The following is a 23,800-nucleotide window of genomic DNA, read 5'->3' on the forward strand; positions in this document are numbered from 1 at the left end:
TTCCCTTGACCTAGTATTTTAATTGTAATCGGCATTTATTATCTAGACTGATATAACACAAATCCAAATTCCTAAAATCTGTGAGCTTTTTGATGGAATAAAAAAGATGAAAACAAAACAGACTCCAAAAACACCTGAAAATATAACTATAATTATTCAAAAGCAAAATTATTAAAGATATATTTCAAGTTTGAGTTTTTAGACATGGGCCATTAGTTGTGAAAATGGAAGTTGTGTAATAGGTGTGTCTTTGGACTCATGGGTGAAGCCTCCAATATCAAAAAGTCTTGTATGATACATTCATATTTTAACAATTAGTACATTGTCTCATATAAGTTAACATAGATATATGAATATTCACCAATCATGAGCCCTGTTCTTCATAACGTTTAATCTTGAAGGAGAGATGGAGGTGGAAACATACTTCCAATTATGAACATTGACTAATCAAAACAGAGATTTAAGGGATAAGTAAGATAGATCTCCAGAGATGGTAGAAATGGATTTTTTTTTCAATTTTCAATGATTTATTGCTAATGTATTGAAATACGATTTATTCTCATATTGATCTTGCATTCAGCAACCTTGCAAACCTCGGTTATAATTGAAAGTCTATCACTTGTTCTCTGTAGATGATTTTTGTCTTCTACAAATAAAGTTTTATTTGTTCCATTTCAATCTATATGGTTTGTATTTATCTTCCTTGCCAATTTGTGCTGGCTAAAACCTGTAGCAAAATAGAAATAAAAAATGTTGATGAGGATACCCTTGCCTTGTTCCAGATGTCAGGGGAAAACATTCAGAATGATGTTAGTTGTAGGTTTTTCAAATATCCTCTTATCAAGATGATGTTCTATTTTATTCCTAGTTTGTTGAGAATTTTTATCAGAAATGGCTGTTGGATTTTGTCAACTTTTTCTCTCCATCAATTCATACGACCATATGGTAATTCTCTCTGGATTCGTTAATATGAATTACATTGATTGATTTTCAAATGTTAAAGCAATCTCGCATTCCTGGGGTTAATGCCACTTCATCACAATATAGTATCCTTTTTAAACATTATTATATATTTAAACATGTGTAAATATATATTTGCTTTTGGTTTTTTAATTTATATTTATTTTTAAAAATTTTTTCAGATAAGGTCTCCCTCTATCGTCCAGGCTGGAGTGCAGAGAAGTGATCTCCGCCAACTGGACTTCCCCTCCCAGGATCAAGCAATCCTCCCACCCCAGCCTCCTGAGTAGCTGGGACTGCAGGCATGTGCCGCCACACTTGGCTAATTTTTTAAGGTTTTTGTAGAGATGAAGTCTCACTGTATTGCTCAGGTTGGTCTTGAACTCCTGGGCTCAAGCAGTTCCATCCTTGGCCTCCCAAAATGGTGGGATTACAGATGTGAGCCACCATGCCTGGCCCTGCATATTTTTTTTAATGATTTCTTTTAAGATCAGCTATTTTAGTTAGCTGGTTTTTTTTTTTATACTTTAAGTTTTAGGGTACATGTGCACAATGTGGAGAAAATAGGAACACTTTTACACTGTTGGTGGGACTGTAAACTAGTTCAACCATTGTGGAAGTCAGTGTGGCAATTCCTCAGGGATCTAGAACTAGAAATACCATTTGACTCAGCCATCCCATTACTGGGTATATACCAAAAGGACTATAAATCATGCTGCTATAAAGACACATGCACGCGTATGTTTATTGCAGCACTATTCACAACAGCAAAGACTTGGAACCAACCCAAATGTCCAGCAATGATAGACTGGATTAAGAAAATGTGGCACATATACACCATGGAATACTATGCAGCCATAAAAAATGAATTCATGTCTTTTGTAGGGACATGGATGAAATTGCAAATCATCATTCTCAGTAAACTATCGCAAGGACAAAAAACCAAACACCGCATGTTCTCACTCATACGTGAGAATTGAACAATGAGAACACATGGACACAGGAAGGGGAACATCACACTCTGGGGACTGTTGTGGGGTGGGGGGAGGGGGGAGGGATAGCATTAGGAGATATACCTAATGCTAAATGACGAGTTAATGGGTGCAGCACACCAGCATGGCACATGTATACATATGTAACAAACCTGCACATTGTGCACATGTACCCTAGAAATGGATATTTTAAGAAAAGGATAATAAACCCTAAAATAAATCTCAAAAGTTTTTTTCATTAATTTAAGTAGAAGAAACAGGATGTTTTTAGCTACTTATTCATCTTAGAAATTCTTGCATGGTTTAATTGGCCCTGCATATACATGGAGTGATAGGTGGTAGTTCCCTCCCTTCTGCTCCGAATTAGGGGGCCAGAATACCACTTCCCTTCTTTTCTCATGGCCTTATTGGCATTACACTGTGTTTTGATGATAGCTGGTTTAAGACAAAAGCCATAAAGGGAATACTAATGGTCTGCATTTACGTGGTTTAAAGAAATCATATATTGTTGTATATTAAAGGTATCAACGTAAATACAATTATGCCCTTTTTGCTACATTAAAACTTGACTGTAACTTTGAGGGCTATGGTTTTAAAACTGGTTATGTGAGTGGAAATGCATGGTTCCTGAAACTATTTCCACATTCCCTGAGGTTTAGTAGAAGCTTCAAATTTCCTACTGTTTCTCCAATTGAACTTCAGTGCTTATCTAAGGTCCATGTTAAAGTAGCGCAAAAGCTTTCTTTTGGAAAAAAAAGATAGCCATAGCTAAAGTGTAGTTGGAAACCTCCATGAAATTCTTTACCTTCACATACCATATTTTTATGTTGTTTCCTCTTTATAACAATTTAAAACAATCTTGAAGCATTTTGTTGACTTTATTATGTTTTCTTTGCCCAGATGCTTTCTTCGGTCTACAACTCCCACATTTTCCGTAACACCACTTATCACATTGTGCATTTATTTTCTTAGCATTATGTAGAACAAAATTTCACAACTGGCCATGAAACAAGGGCACAGGGAGAACTGGGGCAAACATAGTATTTGGGAGTGTACCTCGGTGAGAGAGAAACGTATCTAATTGATATAGACAAGGTCTAGATAATAAGAAAGAAGCAGGTGTCTCTTTCATGCACAATCCCCCTCTAAAAGCACTTGAAAGGGTTAAATTTTGAGACAAAAGAGACCACTCTAAAACTTCAGGATCTCGGCTTACTCTTGGTCATTGCTCATGTTCTACCAGACATTGTCCCAAACAGCTAAAAGTGTAAGCCTTGATCTCTGTGGTATTTTATAATTTCAAAACAAAGGAGCTCAGAGATGGAAAACTGAGGCTCAAAGAAGTCAGGACAAGGTGGTATCACAAAAGAGGAATGCTTAAAATACCAACTGATCTTTCCTCCTACCTTTAAGTTGAATGGCTCATAAATTATCTCATATGTCTCTACATATTACAAGAAATAAAACTATGTGGTTGCATGGTCCTCTGACTACACTTCCCATTAGAAATCTACAGACAAAAATCTCTTCTTCATGTTTCTCATATTAAGTCTAAGCTACATCTGACTTCAGTGAAGATGGCAAATAGCTGTTCCTCTTCCTTAAGCTCACCGTATATTTAACAAAAACTCTATTAAATAGCCCTTCCTCTCTCTTCCTTAAGCTGCAATGAAATTATATGTTATCCTTATTTTAGGTTGGCATTTATCTTACACAATTAGCCTCTTTTTCTGTTCTGTGTCTTTTGACAAGGAGTTTTGTAGGTCATAACGTGAGTCAGTGCAACATGAAGATAAATTGCTTGGAGTAGGGAAAAAACAGAAAAAAAAATGGGATTGACAAAGAGGAAAGGAAATTGGTCAGGTTAGCTAATGAGCCAAGAATGTGAGAACATATATTTACTGATCTTTTTTCTTCCTTTCTGCATCTATAAAGTATCTCCATTTAACAACCTCCTGGGCTTACAAATGTATAACAAGAAAAAAATATGTGAAGAATACTTTACTGTCCCTAATTACCAATTTTGCCCTGGCAACCATCTACTAAAACTAATAATAAAAAGAAGCATGATTTGTTTCTCCTACATTTGGCTGAATTTAAATTAAAAATAAGGTGTTATTGATATTAGCTTCAGAAGATAAAGATCCAAAGCTGACTTGAGCAGTGATTTAACCAGAAAGTGATTAAATTCTGTGAATATATATGACAGGCCTTATGTCTGAAGATTTTTATATTGACTCTTCTTACGGGCCTTGTTTTAAAAGATGCCAGAACAAATATCTAATAATCTAAGGCAATGGCTAATGGAAATGCTACTGTTACAGCTCGAGGGTAACATATTTGTTTAAGAAATAGGTGTACTAGCCTTCTCTGAGACTCTTTTTCCGTAATTAATGATTAATTGTATTTGTACTATAAATGATGGTGTTTGGATAATGATTACTGACCCATATGCAGCTCCCAAACCACAGCAAACTTTGAAAATTCAATTACAAGTCCAGATGCTGTATACTGCATATGTAAACTGTTTCAGGAAGGAAGATTGCATATTAATAACTTAGTCTATGTGGGTTATCTCTGCAGGCTAGTGGATATTTTGCAGAAATAGTTCTTGGGGAAAGCAAAAGGTATACGTATACAGACACTAGACAGTTTCAAGTTTATTTCAACTTACAGCTACATTACATGTTTACTCATAATTAGTATTTTTGTTTCAATTATTAAAATCTCTCCATTTTTTAAAATTACTTATTTGATTAATATCTTTCAAAGATAAAAATAAATCTGAAGTATCAAGCTGTGTATTCTTGATACCACAGAATATTATGTCATTTTTGTGTGCTCAAACTGACTTCCTTCTGATTATAGAGTACAGAATAGCAATTGACATTTTCTGGAAAACTGTAAAAACCAACACTTTCATAAATGAAGACCACCACCAACCGAAATTTATATCTAGTAGTAGATATGTCCAATTTTAAAAAAAAAATAGCATTTATTAAGTTTTACTGCTTATTATAGTTATTAATTAAACTATTTACCCAATCATGTATTTTCTAGACACCTCCTATGAACCAGGATCTGTACTTGCTGTCCCAGTTATAAAGTAAAACAGCCTGTCCTTCCTGCACTCAAGGTGACAGCTCCATAAGTGGGGAGCTTGTTGAAAATGCAGAATTTGGGGAACTATTCACAGAGATTTTTATTAAGTTACACTGAAAAATCCTGGGAATAGCTATGATCTCCTGTCTGGTGATTTGGATGTGATAGTCTCTTAAACATATTTTGAAATATACTTGCCCAAAGAATGGCGAAAGACCCAGCCATCCCTCCTCATGTGGCTGCTGAGGGAGATATATTCATAATAAAAAAAACTGCCCAAAACAAAGTCTCCTTTTTTTTTTCATTTATTTTTTTCTACCACTTCAGTTCACATCTTATTTTCTTCCATTTAATAGTTTTCTGCTGTTAGACAAGACAACAGGAAATTTGGATGCTCCATTCCACACCAAATGAATCAGGACCTCGAGGTGGAAAAAAAAAAAAGTGGAGATCTGCTTTTTCTTCTTTTTCTTTCTTCTTTTCATTAATCTCTATCTGGAGAAACATTGGTCTTGGAAATGAATTGACATAGTAACGTGACCTTAGACAAATCAATTAAGTTTCTCGACCCCTGACTTTTTTTTTTATCTGTACAATGCTGTTTTTACTAAGGATTTATTAATGTCCTTCCAGCTCTGATATTTTCTTATTGATTCCAATTACATTTCAGCTTTACTCATTTTATTTTTGATACAAATTCCTTTGATGGAATGTCTTTAAACAAAAAATTTGAGATTTAAAAAAATTGTAATCTTTGATAACTTCTACATTTATCATCCTCCTTATTTTAAATTTATTTTGTTTATCACTATGCTAATCTTCAAGTCTTGAAGTCAACTCAGACTGGAAAATATATGAAAGCCCAGTTCTTGTTTCTTTCCTATTTGCATTTGCTTTTTATAGAAATCTGGAAAAATTAACAAATTATAAAATGGTTTACTAATTATTTCAAATATCTTTTCTAGGGTTTCTAACTGCTTTTCATTCATTGGAGATGACAGTTCCAAATATAATCACCTTTGTAAATGAAGAGGATTGAATTTTAATCGGAAGAATGAGAAAATAAAAGTGCTATGATTAGAAAAACTTGAGGATTATTCTAACCAGCCAGCAAAGATCTTTAAAAACTTCAGAAGAATTGCAGAATTAAAAAAAAATTATGTGGCAAGAACTCTCGATTGGATAGATAAATACAGGTAATAGATATCTTTGAGGTAAAATAGAACCTCAATTTAAATAGATTAATGTAAGAATTTAAAAAATGCTGATGAACTTGATATATTACAATAATCTTTCCTGGGCTGAAGGAAATATAAATAGGAGCAAGCCACAGTGGAAAAAACATACAATCTGTCTCACCATGTGAGAGGGTTGTCCTGAAAACATCTGACACCTGGAATGCCCTTTTCTCCAAGTATGCAAGTCCTCCAAATATCCTGAGGCTAATATAATGCCATCAAGTAAATGGACTTTGTTTATATACATGGGAACTTTTTAAGAAATCAAAACAGATTAAAATTCTCGAAAGCAGTATGATTGATCAAGAACTAAATCTATCCATAACTGAGAATTTGCACAACCTGGGCAACAAGCATTTTCCAGGAATAAATTGCTATTCATCCATAGTGTGTAAATGACTCTTCCAAAACGATTTTGAGAGATGTCACCATCTTATCTTATTTTTTTCTTCCTGTTCCATCTTCCACTGTCTCAAACTCTCTTCACTTCGTTCCTCAGGAACAGCTTTCATCTGCTCTTACTTCCTTTAAATATGTGATAATCTTTGCTCATTGACTCTATTTTCCTAAGATATGGTTGTTCTAATTGATTTTACCTCAGCAGACATTAGGAGCATTGTAAAAATTAATAACAATCTTACACAAGAATCTTTCTTAATACTATGAAATATAATCAGGTTTACCATTTTTATAAATCTCTTTGTTTAGAGTAAAACAGGTGATGATATGGCTTTATCATCAAGGGATTCACCTCAGTGCTAACCTAAAAAGAGAGGAAATTAGTTCTGATATAGGATCCAAACACAATTAAGCATTTTAACTCATGCATACAATAATCTGTCTCAATCAACTGCTACTCTTCTGTTATACAATGAATTTCCTTCTTTCAATTATTTTCTAAGAAGCATTCTATTTTGGGCATAAAATATTGATTTCCATGAACAAAAATTCATGAAGGTACAGCACAAGCGTGAAGACTTTAGATTTATCTATGATTTGTGAGCAGGGGCTATTAATTTTGGTTGATTTTGAGAGAACATTTGAATTGATTAGTATTAACTATTTTTACATCAGTAGAGACTGAGTTACCATATACATATAGATGTGTATATGCATACCTATGTATTTTTTTTTTTAAATAATGGGAGTAATGGGGTAAGATAAACTCATATAGACTAAAGAAAATAAATGCGTATAGATTAAAAAAATAAGTTGGCAAATTTGAATTGTAGTATACAGAAGTACAACCTATTATAAATATATGTATGTATTAAGTATGATGAGTAATTACTCCTGTAATAACTATGTCTCCAAAAACCCTTCCTGGAAAATTGTTTTCTCCTAAATGTGCTGCTGCAGTTAACTTGTATTTTCCTATTGAAACACTGTTGCAATATGCTATGTTGCTTACTTGCTTGAGTACACGGTACTTGAGTAAACTCTGTGACAGCAGGGAGGGACCACACCTCTCTTTTTCTCATTCTTTTTTGTCCAACACCTTGTCTAATATATGAACAGAGTTGTGGCTTCATAAATACCCACTGAAATAAATGAGAGGCATATTTTAGGCCCTGGTCACTTCTGCAAAGTCATGCTCAACCTCAATGCCAGTAATCTGGTATGTTATTTTTTGTTATCTTTTTTTTCTAACAGTGGAATAAGTATTGCAGTGATTTTATATTATTATGTCCTATGTTATTGACCCTAACGCTTCCATTGGATACCTTAACACCATCTGTTCTATGCATCACTGCAGAGAAAGGTTGATGAAAGATTGATACCTGTCATCTTAGGAAGTCATTTGTGCACTGGTTAAAGCAATTATAGGTGGGATAGTCTCTGAAAAATGTCCATTTTCCTTTTGTAAAGTAATTCTGTTATTTATGTCATGTCTCCATTGATGAGCCCACTGTCTCTCAAACTATTCACTAGCCACTTTCTAATTTTATAATCTCCAAACCTTTGGAATTTGCCAACACAACAGAGCGTTAGATGATTTTCTTGGACTTCATGCTTGATCTGCTTCAATCTATACTATTTGTTATAAACCTTGATGACTGACAGATCAGACCTATCATCTTGGATCCTCCGTAGTGTCATAATTTTGTCTTTGACAGATTATAACTTAAAATGGCTGAGAATACTTTGTCAACTTTAAAGTGTATCTGCAACATTTTCAAGTATATCATAACCTTTCCCTTATGAGAGTCAGTTAACTATTTTTAACTAGTTGCATTAAAAAGTGAAAACTTTTTCATTTCTAAATATGCTATTGTCTTCTAAGTAAATTAGGATAAAGTACTTTCTACTGAAAATCAAAATTATAAATCTGTTACCTTCAAACTTACTATGTACTTGTGAGTTTTTTATGTTAGGGAGTACTTGAGTATAATGGGAGATCAATATAAAACCTCATTTAAGAAACAGTTTTGCATCTAAAATGATGCCTAATAGCTGAGGCAGTAGAAGTTTTGCGCATTCCTGATAGAATTCTTCTTCATGAGTAAAAAAAATTCAAGACAAATGTATTATGAATCTGATTTTTTTCATATTTATACCAAAATAAAGAATGTTACATTATGAAATCATCGCTTGTTTTTACTGAGAGTGTTAAATTGTGGAGAACTAGTTATTTTCTCATAAGGCTTGTCTGTGGTTACTGTTCAGTTACAATTGATGTCCTTAATGGCAGCGGAAACATCCATATCCACCATATCAGTCACATTCCAAGTAGCTGACTGTTGAATGCTTGGTGCATTAAGTAAGAGGCATCGACCAAGAATATTGAGAAAATTAAAGGGTTGTTAGAATAGAAAAAAGTTGAAAAAATATGGTTAGTGAGAAATGCTGTATAGTAGCATCCTTAAAATTTGACAGAAAAGTTGATCTCATCGAGAGTAGAAGAGTGGTTACAGTGTCATTTTTAACATAAGTTGAATATGTACTTAATTTTTAGTAGGAATGGTGTATTCTCTGAATTTGTAGATAAAAGTTATTTTATTTAATCAGTTTCTACAGCCTTTCACCTTTCTCATCCATTTTATTATATCTATAAATGTTTATCATTTATTATCTTGTATATCTTCTTTTACATTTCTTATATGGATCTCTTGGAGTGAAGCGACCAGATGGTAGACACTTTTCATGAGTAGCTGTGATATGGGCGTGCTGGGAAGGGAAGGGCATGGTCCCTTTAAATGATACGGAAGTGGGGAAGGGAAGTGCTGGGTAAAGGAGGGCATAGTCCCTGCCTAGGGCTTCACCTGCCTTCTGCCCAAATGTTGCATTTCCTAAGACCACTCTCGGCCGCTATGCCCCCATCCTGTGTCTATAAAAATCTCTGAGACCCTAGCACGCAGACACACAAGCGGCTAGACATCGAGAGGATGTCAAGAGGAGCACGCAGGTAGAAGATACCGGCAGGCCAGCAGGCCATTGGCCAGCAGAATGATGCAGAATTTGGCCAGAGCAGTTGGAGAAGCTCTATGGCCCCACATCAGGGAAAAACCATCTCCCTTCTGGCTCCCTCATCTGCTGAGACAGACTGCCACTAAATAAAACCTTGCACTCATTCTCCAAGCCCAGGTGTGAGCCAATTCTTCCAGTATATCAAGGCAAGAACCTGGGGTACAGAAAAGCCCTCTGTCCTTGTAAGAAGGTAGGGGGTGTAATTGAGGTGGTTAACACAAGCCTATAGACGGCAAAACTAAAAGAGCACCCTGTAACACTCGCCCACTGGGGCTTCAGGAGCTGTAAACATTCACCCCTGGACACTGCCGTGGGGTCAGAGCCCCACAGCCTGCCCATCTGTATCCTCCCCGAGAGGTTTGAGCAGCAGGGCACGGAAGCAGCAAGCCACCTCCCCTGTCACATGCCCTGCAAAGGGGACAAGGAAACCTTTCCCCTTTCAGGTGCTATCACATTACCTGTATAAGTAGTCATTCCACAAATATTAACTTGAGCTAAATTTAATAAATTTATTACGGAGATTAATTGGAATAAAAAAATGCTTCAAGTACAATCATTTCTTTTCCTCTGTTATCTGGGACATAACCAAAAGTTAGAAGTTCAATATTAAAAAGATGATTCTCACACAAACCTAGGATAAACATATTATAAAATTATATACAACTCATTAATGAGGGAACAAAAAGAAGGTAAAACTGGTTTAAAATACATTTTGTGGAACTGGCATATAAAGAAAGACAATGTAGGGAGAAATGTTAAAATAAGACTGCTAGATAAAATACAGCACTTGTTAACGGCCTATAAAATAATATGTTAATCTTTCATGTTTTCTACAAAGAGAAATCTGCAAGTTGGCATGTAAATTCATACAAAGTTACATACATATAATAATTGTTCTGTTGGTGTGTTTGTAAGCCAATGTTCAAACTTTAATGTTCAAATTTCAATGTTCAACGTTGAGCATTGAAAGTTACTTCCACACTGTCTTTGCTTTTTTTTTTGAAGTTTTTAATGATTTTTTTAAACAGAGTCAATAAACTCTTAAATATGGCCTAATAAAAATGTCTGCTTTTTCCCCAACTGTTTATATGGAAGAAATCTTTAACTCCTTTATCCAAAAGAAAACAACTGCTATCATGTTTGTCTCTCTAGGCTGTGAATGGTAGACTTGAATCCCAAAATCTAAGGGCCAACCATAAACTGCAACCAGAATGTAAGAAGACTTAATGAATTCATTTTCTCAAGAATTTTGCAGAAGAGTCTCGGTAGAGGAATTAAGAAATTAGTCACTATAATATACAGACATTGGTGAATAAAGAGTAATAGATTAGACCTATATAAGGAGTGTGGAGAACAAAAACAAACATTTCTTTCCAGGGCCTTGGAGAGGTGGGAGGGGAGAGGGACACAAGGAGAAGCATATGAATACACAGCCATACTTGGATTGTTTTAATTTCATTCCAGTAGAATTGAATGACTGGTTTGCAAGAACATTGCTAAAGGTCAAAAGTATGGGCTACTCCAAAGTAACCTCTGAATATCTAAAAGATGCTGTGTAAATCAAGCCCTCCAACATGGATTGTATTAATAAATATGTTTAAATGCATATGCAAAGGCAAAGACATGTTGTCTTATTTGTTAATTACTTCAAAGCATCAGGTCTTGGGTTCACTAAATTTTAAAACTTGATGTTTTTATATATTACTGTATCTAAAAAGAAAAGCAAAAAACATGAAAAAGCAAAATCAAATATTTTATAATATGAAGTGAAAAAAGGGCATTACATCAAATTTGATGTATTGTGATACTAACATGTCACATCTAGTTTAGTCAGATGTCCTGTTAGGCTTCATTGTCTACATGCTACCATAACTAGAGGTGACAGTTTAGAACATTTTATGTGTTAAAAGGCATAAATAGAAGTAAATTCTTTACAATATCAGGCAGGGAAATTTAGGTCAATTGGTCTGGGCTATCTAATACAAGTGAAAAAAATTCTAAGTGCACAAGGCAAAGGAAAAGCTTAGCTTCAAAAGTTGTGCTAGTGGGGTACACTTCATGCGATCAAATTATATTTGAAAAAGGACTGATTATTTCAATGCTGAAACATATACACACAAGGGCAAAAGATCATTTTTAAACAAAGCAGGCTTCTCTAAGTCCTGCTACAGGATCCTACTTAAAATGGCAAATGCAGATTTCATTGTGATGTTGATACTCTCTTCCTTCCCCCAAGGCTTGCTTTTCAACTTTTCTTGCTTGCAAATTTTCATCCTATGGCGTTAAGTAAGCATTTAGAGGATTTCACTTGGGATAATTCATTCTTACAGTCAGACTCAGTTATGTGTGCAACAACGGCCTATCTATTCTGACATTACCGGAAATGAAGAAATGATTTTTTTTCTTTCCGCAGACGATAAGCCTCATAAAATCTTTGTTTCAAACACCTTAAGAGTCCCTATGTGTTTCCTAGCTACTTTTAGCTTAAAGTATTGTACTATTTGGTGACATGTTCAGCGTAAAAAGTATTTACATCCTACAGATTCAAATAAAAAATTGCTATAAATCATAGGCAAAAATTAGTGGTTAGATCATCCGTTAGAATATCTGCCAATGACAAGGTTATTTCAATATCTAGATTGATTTTATATGTTGAAAATAAAATGCTACAACCCTTTTCTCTGGAGGGCAAATGTAAAAATAAATTTAACCTATTTATGGGGCATTAATGTAAAAATCAGTTACTTGTTTTACAAATGAGATGTGGAAGAACTACAGAATGTTAGAATTTAAGTTTTTTCTTAAAGCATTCAGCCTACTATATCATTTTATTTATGTATTTTATATTGGGATGAATATACATTTAAAAAGGGAGAAGTAATTTTTCTAAAAGATAAATTGAAAAGATAAAAGTGAGACTATCCAATGAGTAGACATAATTTCAGCACACTGGTATCACAAATTTTAATACCTAGTCTTATAATTTCTAAAGAATGTATTATTAAAAGAAAGAAAATTATTATTTAAAAGATAGAGTAAACTTTGCTCCCCCAGGCTGACTTCCGATGTCCTTGATTTTTTTTTATACTTCGTATTTTAGATAATTTTATCTCCTTATTTTCTGTTCACGATATCTTCTGCTTCTATGTTGCTAGCCATATTTCATCTATGTTAATAAATACCTAAAGATATCCAGTGACCTTTAGATTACTTCATTTTCATTGATAAGATCCTAATTCCCAGCCCCAACTTCTTCCTTCACACAATGTTGGGTCTAATTTTCAGAATTTGAGAGAGTAGAAGAATAAGAAAAAGACTTGGTGTTCGGGACAAGGGATACATGTTATAGTGACACAGTTGAGAGTATCAGAAAGTGTATAGAACTAAATTGGCCCCACAACAGTGGAGGGCCCGAATGTTTAATAGCAGTGACCCCTACATAGTAGAATTTCAGGTGACAATTTTATTTTCGGATTAATTGATTAGTTGACTTGCCTTTATTGGATAATTTTACTATTTTGGACTTGTATTACCTATAAAATATTGGCAAATTCATTTTCAAAAAAGACACTAAGATGACTGGGATTCCATATATTTGGAGTAGCAGAAAAATCCCCAATTAAACAATGACTACAAACTATTGGAAGCAAATCTAATGAAGTTCACTATCTACCTGGAATATATGAATTTAGGAAGAAAAGCTTCATCAAGCCAGATACACCTAAAATAAACAAAAATAAAGGCATTTGCAACTTTTTCTTTTGGTAAGTTTTTTCCTACTAATTTTTCGTGTGTCCCCAGCTTCAGCTTATTACTTGCCACTCTCGTCTTCTCTTTTTTTCATTATTGAAACTTAGTCAATCACATGTTTTTGTCTAATCAACTTACTATTTATTGATCTCCTAAAGAAGACATTCTTCATATATTAGAAACCTGTTCTACAGTTTTTATCATAGATTGATAGTACCTCTCACTTATTTTCATGTTCTAGGCAATGGGTAGCTTTGTTCTGCAGCTAAAATATTCTATGAAACTATGATCAAAAGTGCCACGAACAAAAGTGAATGGACTTTTGATGAGAATGTGGGGTTCACTAAGTGTGTTGCATTCTATATGTAAAATGTAAGTTTTGGAGTCAAGATTGGAATACAGATTTTAACATATATTATAATCTACCATTACAAAGTAAAAGTAATCTGCCATTGCTTTTAATGGCAAAACCACAATTGCTTTTGCACCATCCTAATACTTTCCATATATGATCTTAAATAGAAATATATAACTAGAGACTTACTCATATTTAAAATGAAGATAAATAATAATATTGATAAAGTTGTCTTATTTTATCAAATGAGATAATATGTAAAATTTTTAGCACAGTGTTTGAAATATAGTAAATTTTCAATAAATATATTCTCACTACTAGTTAGTATTTTATACTGTAGGTGTACATTTTTGGAAAGAGTATGCAATAAATATTTAGCAGTTCTTTTTGTCAATTTTCTTTGGTGGAATAATGTTTCTAAGTTTGAATCAATGAGGTTTAGGTGAACCTGATAAATCTGCAAATTCTAGAAGTTGTCCATGACCCAGTTCTGACTAGTGTATTCTAACTGGATGGTTGTAATTAATTTGTCCAGATATGAACATGTGACCCAATCTAGACGTAAGATTAAATCTTAGCTATTCCCCAGATGAGAGAAATAAAATTCTGACCACATCATTTTATTTCCTGACTCTAAAACTAGCTATTAATTCTCGACATTTTAGTTATACACAATTGTGTTTGAGAGCTATCTCATATCAACTTATGAGATCTGATTATTAAATTTTTGGAAATATTTTGAGGTCATTTTTAGACACACAAATTATTTAAAATAAACATTTTAATTTATAATTAAATTATATTAAAAATAAGGAAAATAAATTACTTAAATTCATCACTTCCCAAGTATTTTGCTATATTTTGCTGTGATTTATGCTACCGAAAATATTTACATACATGTTTGTATCATGGCAACACTATATAATGGCAAGCTAATGTGCAGCTCTCCAACTTCCTATTAGTGTCCTCAGGTTGTAGCTTGTAATTCAGTCATGAACAGAGAATTTACAGCATGAAAATTAACACCACATATCAGGGTTCGATTTAATATTTTGTTGATTGTGTAGAATAAAAGTAATTAATAAAAGTAAAAATAAACAATGAACAAAAGTATGTTAATAATGCAAATTATTTTTTAAATTACGTCTGTAACCATTAAATTGTGAACCGCCCCAACATACACAGACATATTATCCTTGTATTAAAAAATTATGATTCTCAGAAGAGTGATTGTATCATTGGTGACCAAGTAAAGGTTTTAATTTTACTTTTATCTTACCATTAACGTATATAAAAATAATAACCAATATTCATATTGAAACTCTATTCATTTGCTAATTGCAGTCAGTTATCTATGGATTTAAGAGTCAGGCAAAAATTAACAAAAACTCCCCCTGAAAAGGGAACTAATATTTTATTACTTGTGCATTATATGCTATGCATCTTTATATAAGTTAAACATAAAAAAAATTTGCATATAAAATTTTTGAGTGATAATTCCTTTTTTTTTTTTTCTGAGGTGGAGAGTTGCTCTGTCGCCCACGCTGGAGTGCAGTGGCGCCGTCTCGGCTCACTGCAAGCTCCGCCTCCCAGGTTCACGCCGTTCTCCTGCCCCTGCCTCCTGAGTAGCTGGGACTGCAGGCACCTGCCACCATGCCCGGCTAATTTTTTTGTGTGTTTTTAGTAGACGAGGTTTCACCGTGTTAGCCAGGATGGTCTCGATCTCCTGACTTCGTGATCCACCTGCCGTGGCCTCCCAAAATGCTGGGATTACAGGCGTGAGTCATCATGCCCGGCCAGATTCTGAAATTTTAGAGAAGCTACAAGCCTAGTCAAAAAAAGGCTATTATTGCTCAACCTCAAAGGCAAATTCTGTGATGTGAATCTCAAGCTGTTACTTACTAAAGTATGACATTTCTCAGGAAGACAACTTTTCTCAATACCTTTCTAAAATATGATCAATGTTAAAAAAAAAAGAAAACCCAAGACCCGTCTATCTGATGTCTTCAAGAGACCCATCTCACATGTAATGGCATCCATAAGCTCCAAGTAAAGGGTTTGAGAAAGATCTACCACACACAGAAAATATAAAAGTGCAGGAGTCACTATTCCTACATCAGAAAAAAGACTTCAAACCAATAACAGTAAAAAAGAGCAAAGAAAGGCATTACATAATGATAAAGGGTTCAATTCAACAAGAAGACTAAGCTATCTTAATTATATTTGCACCCAACATTGGAGCACCCATATTCATAAAACACATACTTCTAGATCTACAAGGAGCCCTAGACAGCCCACACAATAATTGTGGGGAACTTCAACAACTCACCAGCAGTATTAGACAAATCATCAAGGCAGAAAACTAACAAAGAAATTCTGGACTTAAGCTTCACATTTGGTCAGCTGGACGTAATAGACACCTACAGAATTTCCCATTCATCAACGACAAAATACACATTTTTCTCATCTGTATATAGAACATATTTCAAGATGGACCACATGCTCAGCCATAAAGCAGGTCTCAATAAATTTAAAAAATATATAGAAGTCATACCAACCACATTCTCGGTACACAGAGGAAAAAATATAAATCAATGCCAAGAAGATGTCTTAAAATCACAAAATTGCAAGGAAATTAAACAACTTGCTCCTGAATAACTTTGAGGCAAACAACAAAATATAGGCAGAAGTGAAAAATATTCTTTGAAATAAGTGAAGAGAGACAAAACATATTAAAATTTCTGGGATATGGTGAAAGCAGTGTGAAGAGGAAAGTTTATAGCTACACACCTACCTCAAAAATTTAGGAAGATTGCAAACTAATGATCTAACATCACATCTAGAGGAACTAGAAAAACAATAACAAGCTAACTCCAAAGCGGGCAGAAGAGAAGTAGTAAGTAAAATCATTGTGGAGCTGAATGAAATTGAGACCCCAAAACCCATACAAAGAATTAACAAAACCAAAAGTTTATTTTTTGAAAATATAAACAAGATTGTTAGACCACTAGCTAGATTAACAGAACAGAGGGAAGGTCTAATTATGCACAAAGAGAAATGAGAGGTGACATTACAACCAATCACACAGAAATACAAAAGATCCTCAGACTATTATAAGCACCTCTATGCACAAAAACTAGAAAATCTAGAAGAAATAAATTCCTGAGAACATGCAATCTTTAAAAATTGAATGGGAAAGATATTGAAACACTGAACAGACCAATATTGAGTTCTGAAATTGAATCAGTGATTTAAAAAAAAAAAAAAACCTGCTAATCAAAACAACTCTAGACCAACTGGATTCACAGCCAAATTCTACCAGATGTATGTAGAAGAGTTGTTACAAATTCTACTGAAACTATTTCAAAAAATTAAGAAGAAAGGATCTCCCCCACAAGTCATTTTACAAAGCCAGCATCACCCTAATATCAATGCCTGACAAAGACACAACAACAAAGAAAACTACAGGCCAATATCTCTGATTAATAGAGATGCAAAAATCTTCAACAAATTACTAGGAAACCAAATTCAATAGCACATCAGTTAATTCACCAAGATTAAGTAGGCTTCATTCCTGGGATTCAAGGTTGGTTCAACATGTGGGATTTAATAAATGTGATTTACCACATAAACAGAATTTAAAACAAAAAAAAATGACCATCTCAAGAGATGCAGAAAAATATTTTAATAAAATCCAACATCTGTTTATGATAAAAACTCTCAAGACACTAGATATTAAAGGAACATGCTCCTTAATAATAGCCATCTATGTCAAACCCATGGCTGACATCATACCGAACAGGCAAAAACTGGAAGCATTCCCTTAAGAGCTGTAACAAATTATGGATGGCCACTCTCACCACTCCTATTCAACATAGTTCTGAAAGTGCTAGCCAGAGGAATCAGCAAGAGAAAAAAAAAAAAAAAAAAAAAGGCATCCAAATAGAAAAAGAAGTCAAACTCTCTCTCTTCACCTGATATTATTCTACACCTAAAGACTCCTACAAAAGGCTCCTGAACTGATAAATTATTTCAGGAAAGCTTCAGGATACAAAACCAATGTACAAAAATCTGTCACATTTGTGTACCCCAATAACGTTCAAGCTAAGATTGAGAACAAGAACATAATCTCATTTAAAATAGTTACAAAAATTAAAATACCTAGAAATACATCTAACCAAGGAGGCAAAAGATCTCTAAAAACTGTAAAACACTGGTAAAAGAACCCATATATGACACAAATGCAAAATTATTCCATGCTTATGAATTGGAAGAATCAGTCAGTATTGTTAAAATGGCCATATTGTCCAAAGCAATCTACAGATTCAATGCTATCCCTATGAAACTATGAATATCATTTTTCACAGAATTAGAAAAAAAAAAGACGATTCTAAAATTCATTTGGAGCCTCCAAAACCCTGAGCAGTCAAAGCAATTCTATGAAGAAAGAACAAAAGATAAATATCTAATATCCAAATTGTAGTTGTAGGTAAGCCATGGCATTTTGCCTATGCCCTTTCCTTTTCATTCCGTAGTAGGTTTTACAATTGCAAATGTCTCACGTGTGTGCATACATATCTGTGTATGTGTTTCCATGAGTGTGCGTAAACTAAGAAAGCCCTTTTAGTCCACATTACCTGGGAGCAATTAATAGTCATATGATAAAAATAAGTATACAAAAATAAAAATTACATTTACAGAAGCTAAAAATCAACAGAGTAAAAGTCATCATTCTTAATATTCATAGAAATGTGGAGACACACCCTCTATTTCCATAAGATGTCCAAACAATGTTTGAGTTAAGCTGCTCGAATTCTCAATAGTTTACACGGATGTCAGTTCATAAGCAGTACACATAGAACATGGAGACTAGTATAATTCCTGAAGGATTAATTTACAAATGGATGGATTAGGGTTGGGGTAGACATACCACAAAGGATAGTGAAGTAACCTGTCACTTCCTAGCAGCCATTTCCTTACCACAAGCACATCTGAAGGAGAAGGTGCATTACTCATAATCAGAAGTAAAACATCCTGTACAGTCTGTGTTTTGTTTGAATCAGTGGTTAAAGATGTAGCTACTTACAGGGAAGAGGTAAGATGGATTAGTATATTGGTCTAACTCTTCATCCTTCGCAGCTCCTGTTACAGGTTCACCATGAGCTGAGGCCAATTAGGAGTCAGAGGACCCAGAAGACACAATGTACATTAAAAAAGGTAATGGGAAAAAATGGCACATGAATCTAAAGAAGCAAATAAGGTATCTTTCACAGTTTAGAAACATTAGCTTTCATAGAGATAACTTTTTCAAACACATACATGAGATAGTGTCTCTAAAATGCTTAGGACAATGTCTGGCTTGCATGAAAGAGGTTCTAAAAATTTGTTAGGTTTGGCCAGGCACAGTGGCTCACACCTGTAATCCCAGCACTTTGGGAGGCCGAGGCAGTGATCACCTGAGTTCAGGAGATTGAGACTAGACTGACCAACATGGAGAAACCCCGTCTGCACTAAAAACACAAAATTAGGAGTGCTAGCACATACCTATAATCCCAGCTACTTGGGAGGCTGAGGAAGGAGAATTGCTTGAACCCAGGAGGCAGAGGTTGCAGTGAGCCAATATTGTACCATTGCACTCCAAGCTGGGCAACAAAATCAAAATGCCATCAAAAGAAAAGAAAATTAGATTCATTTTTCTTCCTATATTTGCAAAATTTTCCAGCAAGAATGAGTAAATAGAAGAATCAAGGGCCCTTTTCTCTCAGAAGAAAGCATTTACTATGTTAAAGGGACATAAGCTGCATGTTGATGATACATCATTACATAAATATTTGACAACATCTGCTCCTTTATGAAGTAATTGGCATCAAGATTTAATCTATCAAATACATTTACTATGTGCCATTTTGTATAAAACATATTTATATTGCTTTGAAATGAGCAGATATTTGCAATGATACTGTCCTTGAGTGGAGTGTTCATATTACTTTAATTTGGTCTGATAATATTGGGTAGCAAAATCTAATGGTTGTGGGACACAAACTCTGTTAACATTGGTAACTGAGGTACGCATTCAACTATTTTTGTATATACTTAATAGTTTTTGATGCTTCCTGGTGTACCTCTTGCTGTGGATTTCCAGCCAGTGCCAAAGATCTTGTTTGTATATACATATATTGAGTAGATATAGCAAAGTAAATAGTTTCTACAGGACTCCATGTCATTGATTTCACACTGTGATAGGCAGCAGTTGTTCCAGAATCTCTGCTAAAACTCCTCATATCTAATAGCACTGCAAATAAGAGAATGGACTTTATTCATGCCAAAGTCAAACAGAATCCTCTAAAAATTTAAGGGAATAATGGTTTTAATGCAAATATTTCTTTTTTGAATTCTAAAATATAGCTTTAGAAATTTATTGGAAAAAAATATATGTATCGTCTACTCTTGATACCTTGAAGAAAAATCTGTCCTGAATTTTTGTACATTTTTTTCTCTAGACATAAATGAAAAAGAATTTTAGAAGACTACTTTACCAGAACTGTTAACATCTAGTAACTTTCAGTTGTATGTGATTTGGGGAAAGAGAAGAGGAGAGAGATAAGGTATTAGATACATTTTTGCCAATGACAGTTAGTAGAAAAAATTAAAATGATATGGGCATAACATCTCTAACCAAGCACAATTTCATTGCAAATATCTGTTCAGCTCAAAGCAATATAAATCTATTTTATATAAAATGTTATACAGGAAATATATTCAATAGCTTCAATCTTGATGACAATTACTTCATAAAAAAATTTCAAACATTTATGCAATGATAAATTGTCAACATGCAACTTGCCCATGCCAACTATATACTTCATTGTTTTCATTATCAACAATTCTTTATACCTCCTCTTCTTCTAGCTGCCACTTAATTTGTCAGCAGAATTTTCTAGAAAGGTGTTAGAGATCAAGAATAGTTTTTAAAATGCTGATGATAGAGAAAAAGGACATGATTAGGAAAGAACAGAGAAACAGTGGTAATAACCAATTTTAACATTTTTCAGAATACGAAAGTAAAAAAAATGATAGTAGATTCATGTTATGACATGTAAAAAAAACTATGCTTAAAAAGAAGTGTTTCTGTTTTTCGTTTTGTCTACCTACTGGCAACCTCCTCTGTCTGCTGTAAAATGCTGCTAGGAAAAGATGTTGTAGAGAACTTATAGATCTTTGTGTAATTTTATATCTCATTTTAAAAAGTATGCCAATGACCGATAGATGTATACTAGTTAAGGTAATCTGAGTGGATCAAATTGAGCACCCCTGATTTCAAAAAATATTCCAAATAGATTACCTATGGGTATCTTGATTCTGGTAGAGGCTGTCTGTAGACTTGATGGTCAGTCAGTAATTACATCATAGTAAAAATCATGTTGGTTCAATTAAATGAAATATTATTTATTTAAAAATATAACAGTATGCCTCAAATATGTATGAAATATATTTCTACACTGATATACAAAAACCCAATTTTCTAATATATTGTGTACAAGAAGCATATAGTTTGATGTTGCAAACCATAGTTGGGTGGTCTGTTAGATTTTACAATAAACATACTGCTCAGTAGGATCACAGAGGAATGTGTGGTAATCAGGTAAGAGTGATGAGGTGAATATATTGGCAACCTGGAGGTTTGAAAAAGACATCTGAGCAATTCTTGTAATTCTTTATATTTCCAAACTATATAGCAAAGGCAGAATTAAGCACAGAAAAAAAATGATAAGGCAAAAAGAAGAAAACACGATATCTTTTCATTGTCTAGCATGATTTTTTGCATGATCCATGGAATAAAAATATAAGAAATTAACTTTCATAAGCAATATAATCTAACTTGCTTATAAACACAAAAAGCTGTCTTGATCATTAAGATCATGTTTAATCTACAATAATTTTCATTTAGGGAATTTTATAGATTCTTTGAAGTATCAAAATATCTGTACATAATTATAGCACCAATTATATGAGTTGCAGAGGTAAATTCTGCTTGAGCAAACATAAGAGAGCATATGTTTTCTTTATTTTTTTGCTTCATAGACATTTTTTCTTTTTAGAATAAAACTCTCTTCACAACCAGAAAAATATATTTCAATCTGGTTTTTAATTTAAAAATAAGTCATGTGGTTCTTCATGATTAGTCTCTGATTTGAAAGCTTAGTCATTTGGAAAAAGTAAATACTGTTCAATCAACACAGTATTTTCTTCGTTATACTTTTTATTCATGTCTTTTAGTTTACCAGTACCAATCCTGAAATACCTAAGACTGAGGGTTTAAAAATTTCACATCTTTAATATTCTTTTTTAAATTAATGCCCCTTTTAACACCTAGAACTCATTGCCTAGTGAATTCCTTAATGTAGTCTCCAATGGGTAATACATAGCTAAGCTTCCATTGGACAGGTAATGTCTCCTTTTTGATTGATTAAAAGGGAGTAATACAAAGTATTAAGTAAAACACTAATTGAAATACAAACATTTTAGATTATATAACCATCAAAAAATTATTCATACATGAAATTGAAACCGTTTCATTGCACGTATTTTACTGATTACAGAATTTGTAATGCATGTTCTACCCTGTGAAGAATAAAAATATCTTTCCAGAGTATCAAATATGTCATTGAGAATTTTATAGAATATGCTGCCTGGGAAGAAGTAGAATCACCTGACATTGTTAAACACTGGCAAAGACAGAAATAACAGCATTTGCCAATGCACAATGCCTGGAAGTTTGTTGATATAGATGAACATGGACAGATCTTTCTTTAAGCAGTATCATCATTGGTTTTCTACTTAACAGAAATGAAGGACCTCATATTTATGATGACATATTAGAAATCATGACAATGAAGTTGTTCATTTTTCTTCTAATACTTTTCTCTATCAAATAGACACTACTAGGAGAGTGCACAGTGAGTACTTACCGACAGGGTAGAGTTAAAGTTATCCATTCTGTTTAGGTGATCTTGCCCAAATCATCATCCAATATAGTATTCCACTCTTGCAGTAAAGAGTGGTTATCCACTGATTTTTAAAGTTCTAAGTCTATATCCTTATTGGAAGATGCGGACAGAAGAGGGAATTGTTTGAAGTTTATGAGTGTACAGTAGAGAAAAGTAGCACATGCTTGCATTTTACTTAAGAGTTGTCTGTGTCTGGGTGGTCTTAAAATCAAACTACCTGTTTAGGGATAAGAAGTACTTAGTGGTAACAGACATCAATAAGACAGAACACATCTCCAATGACCCCAGAAGGAGAAGATGCATAAAGAGCTATTACAAAAGGTTAAAAATAAAGGAGAGAACAGGGATCAGAGAAACAGGAAGATGTGTACAGTGATAGTTCTGAGAAAGCTTATTTTACCCTAAAATGGCTTTTTGTTTGTTTGTTTGTTTGTTTGTTTGTTTTGGAGACAGAGTCTGGCTCTATCACCCAGACTGGACTGCAAGCTCTGCCTCCCAGGTTCACGCCATTCTCTTGCCTCAGCCCCGAGTAGCTGGGATAACAGGTTCCTGACACTATGCCAGGCTAATTTTTTGTATTTTTAGTAGAGACGGGGTTTCACCGTGTTAGCTAGGATGCTCTTGATCTCCTGACCTCGCGATCCGCCCGCCTCGACCTCCCAAAGTGCTGGGATTACAGGCGTGAGACACCACACCCAGCCCCTAAAATGACTTTTAAGTATTTCCTTCAATGAAAACACCAGATATATTCAACACCAATACTAACACAAAAAGACTTGGTAGCTGGGCGTGGTGGCACACACCTGTAATCCCAGCACTTTGGGAGGCTGAAGCAGATGGATTCATTGAGGTCAGGACTTCAAGACTAGCCTGACCAACATAGTGAAACACCATCTCTACTACAAATAAAAAATTAGCTGGGCATGA

The 23,800-nt window shown here is 34.0% G+C and overlaps 1 long non-coding RNA gene across 1 annotated transcript; it reads right to left on the minus strand.

The window, feature by feature from the left end:
* Window positions 1-5,347: 5,347 nt before the first annotated feature.
* LOC134760593 (uncharacterized) lies at window positions 5,348-20,079 on the minus strand. The gene is made up of 3 exons (XR_010138366.1): window positions 19,988-20,079; window positions 18,952-19,028; window positions 5,348-7,055 (listed from the first exon to the last, which is right to left on the minus strand). It is a non-coding gene; the product is annotated as an uncharacterized LOC134760593 (long non-coding RNA).
* Between the last annotated feature and the right edge of the window lie 3,721 nt (window positions 20,080-23,800).

Source organism: Pongo abelii, chromosome 19 (assembly GCF_028885655.2).
Source record: "Pongo abelii isolate AG06213 chromosome 19, NHGRI_mPonAbe1-v2.0_pri, whole genome shotgun sequence".
Taxonomy (NCBI): domain Eukaryota; kingdom Metazoa; phylum Chordata; class Mammalia; order Primates; family Hominidae; genus Pongo; species Pongo abelii.